This window comes from Cnephaeus nilssonii (genome assembly GCF_951640355.1).
Source record: "Cnephaeus nilssonii genome assembly, chromosome: 18".
Taxonomy (NCBI): Eukaryota; Metazoa; Chordata; class Mammalia; order Chiroptera; family Vespertilionidae; genus Cnephaeus; species Cnephaeus nilssonii.
In genome coordinates this window covers 10020450-10024756 of record NC_137089.1, presented here as the reverse complement: position 1 = coordinate 10024756, position 4307 = coordinate 10020450, and positions in this window count along the sequence as shown.

Below are 4307 nucleotides of genomic sequence, written 5' to 3'. Positions count from 1 at the left end.
CTCTGCACCCCAGGCGCCAGGCGGGGATTGCCTCGGGAGCAAGGTTGGTGGGTCTCAGCAGAGGCGGGTGGAGCAGGCCATGAAGCTGGACTCAGAGCTCATCCCCTGGAGTGTGGATCTCCCCTGACCAGCTCGCTGCCGCGCTAATAAATATCCAAGCCTTCAACGGGAAAATAAATTATCCCCCCACCGCGAGGCAAAACAGTCGTGATAAATTGTCGTTTTAGTCAACAGTGTTTAAAGTAGAATCAGTAAAGTGTGAGTAATGATGGCTGAGTCAAAAGTCCTGTATTAAACACAATGGTCTGATGGTGGGGGGCGGGGGCAGTCTTCAGAGCAGAGCGAATACAAGTTTAACTAAAACAACTCTTATTCAGGGTGGGGGAAAGGAATTGGGATGTATTATCCTACTCATTTTATTTTATTTTTTTTTCTGTAGCAGCAGCTCTCAGGGTGTCCTGGGCATAAAGTCAAGATCTCCATTTACCAGAGATGTTTAGAAAACATGCTCTTAAAAGTGGGAACTACCACGCTTTTGACTGGACAACAGAAATATGGTTAAATTCGTTCAGTGTAATGAGGGATCCTGAGGGAATTATATGGTATGGCTATGGTTCCCAAAAGAGGGTGCCTGAGAAGGATTTCTGGGGAGAAAAAAACTAGAGGATTTTTGCTTTAAAAAAAAATAGGGCACAGTGGTTGGTTACTTATGTGACTCTGTTTTCAATATTTATACAGCCTACTGTACAATGTACAGTCAAGCCTCACTAATTTCAACTAGGATTAGGGAAGAATCAGAATGAGGGGAAGTTGAGGGTATTAAATGTATTAAATGAACTGGCTTTAAAGTTCTGGAACCATGATGATAACAATAGATAACACTTATTGAGAATTTACAGTACTCTAGGCCCACTGTGGACCACTGTACATGAGTTAACATTAACTAACTTGCCCAGGGTCAGGTAGGTGGCAAGTGATCTATCTAGTCAGGATTCAAACTCATGTCTTCCTGTTTCCAAATCTGCACCCCTAACCACTATGCTGATGGTTAACCTATAAATTTTATTTTATTAGGTTCTGACACATGGGATTACTCAAAATAATAAGTGTGCCAAATGGGCATCATATGAGTTCATGTTTAATGATTACAGACATTTAGTTAGTAATATTAATACCTGTCACATTAACTGTTGACGAGCAAATGTGCAAATAGCTAAGGTGCTTTAAAATGGTTTATTTTCAAGGATACAATGCCCTTGTATTCTTATTTATGTTGTAGACATTATTAAATTTAGTTGAGGATTTGAGACAGCTTAGTCTAGGTCTAGATTACAAAAGAGCACCCCTCCTCTGATTTAAAGTTCATTCTCTCTCCTTTGTTATTGAGTGGTAACGCTGAACTTTCTCTAACGGTACTTTGCTTAATAGATCACTTCCTGTCTCTTCTTCATTTTACCCTTTTTTCTCTGTGGTGGTCAACTGTTACTTTTTCATCTGTCCAACATCCCTTCATTTGAAGAACTGTTTTTCTCTGAATTCGCTAGAGCTGCCAATCAGAAGGACATGTCTTCTCTGCCACAGGAGTGAGCATATGCTATAGGCTTGCCATTCAGAACATCTTGTATCTATGGACATTGTGATGATTTCCAAGTAACCATAGGTCCCCAGCATGATCAGAGTCTTTCTGATAGGGATGTGTATAAATGCTATATATACATCCATTTCTTTGGAGAGAGAGAGAGGGAGAGAACAGGAGAGGAGAAGAGAGGAGAGAACAGTTGAGAGGAGAGGAGAGAGGGAGGGCAGGAGAAGAGAAGAGAGAAGAGGTGAAAGGGGAAGTATTTTTAGATGTGTGAGTTTTAACCCTCTTTAGAACTGAGGCTGGTGATAGCTATCTGTAAATATACATGAATGGATGCTAATAATGAAGTCAATGCAGAGGAAATCAGGGCTGAGAGATGGAGCGAGGGAACTTTGAAAACATTTTGAACAATGCCCCTTAAGCTTTACGATCAATGAGCAATTCATTTCTGATGACCATAGGTGATAACCAGTTGTTATGCCAGATTACTATCCCTGAATACTAATGAATTTTCACAGGCTTCATCCCAATGATATCAGATTTCCAAACCTAAATTCCTTTCATTTTCCCAAGCTTCTGTGCAAATTACCCCCAGTACCAGTTTCTGTGTAAGTTCAGATTTTTTGTTACAGGTACTTTATCAGGAATACATTTATTGTTCAGGTTCTTGGTTTCTAAATTTAGCAGAATGCATTTATTGAAAGTCCTTTGGATAATTCACAGAATTGATCCAAAGCTAGAACATCAAATTAAACAATGGGCAAGGACCAAGGAAAACTTGGCAACAGAAAACATCCTCCAATTGTCCTTGCATTATTATGTCACTGAAGTCAGAATCAAAGTCTTGGAGGATAACATACTGTTACCACTGTGTAAGTAACATGCCTATGCCCATTTATGTTAAGGAGCTTTGTGCTTATGTTCATAAGGGATAGTGAATACTATATAGTAGTTTCCTTGTGATATTTACTTTTTGCTCTCAGAGTAATGCTGGCTTCCAAAAAAAAATGAATCGGAAAGTGTTCTCTCATCTTCTATTTCTGAAAGATTTCATGTATAATTGGTATTACTTTCTTCATATATTTGGTAGAATTTGCCAGTGAAGCTATCTGGGCTTGGACTTTTCTTTTTGGGAAAGCTGCTAATGACCAAATCCAATCATTTAAACATAGTGGGAGGACCATTCAGATTTTTCTGTTTCTTTTTGTGTCAGTTTTGATAACCAGTGTCTTCAAAAATTTGTCAAGTTAATATTTTTTATCCTTTAAATGTCTATATGACCCCTACTAATGTCCTCCTTTTCCTGATCAATCTGTCTAGAGCTTTAACAATAAGTAATTATTTCAAAGAACCAGCTTTTGGTTTCATTGATATATCTCTATTATTTTCTCTTTTCTGTCTCTCATTAATTTCTGTTCTTATTTTTATTTTGCTTACTTTGGGTTTAATTCACTTTTCTTCTATGTTTATAAGGTGGAAATTTAGATAATTGATTTGAACCCTGTCTTTTCTGGTATTGGTTCTTAATATTATGAGTTTTTCTCCAAAGACTGCTTTCATTTACCCCAAAATTTTGATATTTTTTCACTTTGTCAGAACTCTTCTTTTTTAGGACTCTTCTTAGTTGGAGAAATTTTAGTTGTTATTTTATGATAGTGCCTAATCTTTATTGTCTTATTTTTCCAGTGACACTGGAACTTCTGAATCTGTTCTTCATATCTTAATCTTTCCTCCATCCCAAATAGCTCTATGTTTCCTTTTCAATTATAGACAAATCATTAGGCCAAAATTTAACTCACTTACTTGATCCTTAACTGTGCCAGAAAATACATTGAATGCTTATTTCAATAAATTTTTTTTCTAACATCTCCAACTGGCATCTTTGTTCCAAAATCATATTTCCTGTTTTATAGATGTAATACCATTCTTTATGAGAGTGATGTTTTAAATTATGCTGAAATTATAAATTTTACCTATAATTATATTAATGATCCCTTTTCATACCTCAATTTCCTCATCTTGATTGAGGAAACACTTCTGAGCAGACAATTCTCACAGGAAGACATACAACTGCCCAACAGATATATGAAAAGATGCTTAACTTTACTAGCTATTAGGGAAATGCAAATCAAAACCACAATGAGCTATCACTTCACACCTGTTAGAATGGCTATCATCAGCAATTCAAGAAATAGTAAGTATTGGAGAGGTTGTAGAGAAAAAGGAACCCTCATACACTGCTTGTAGGAATTTACATCCGTATTCATTATGGAAAACAGCATGGAGGTTCCTCAAAAAATTAAGAATAGAACTACTATATGACCCAACAATCTCTCTTCTGTGTGTCTACCCCCCAGATTTGAAATTTTTATTTGTAAAGAAATATGTCTTCCTATGTTCATTGCAGTGTTATTCATGATGGCCAAGACATGGAAATAACCAAGTGTCCTTCATGAAGAAGATGTGGTACATATATACAATGGAAGGTATACACTGAGTGGCCAGATTATTATGATCTCTGAACGCATAATAATCTGGCCACTCAGTGTGTATACACACACACACACACACACACACACACACACACACACACACACACATATATATTAGAGGCCCAGGGCATGAATTCGTGCATGGGGTCCGGCCAGCCTGGCCAGGGGGAGGGGACATGGGCGGTTGGCCTGCCTGCCTGCTGGTCGAACTCCTGGTTGAGGGGACAATTTGC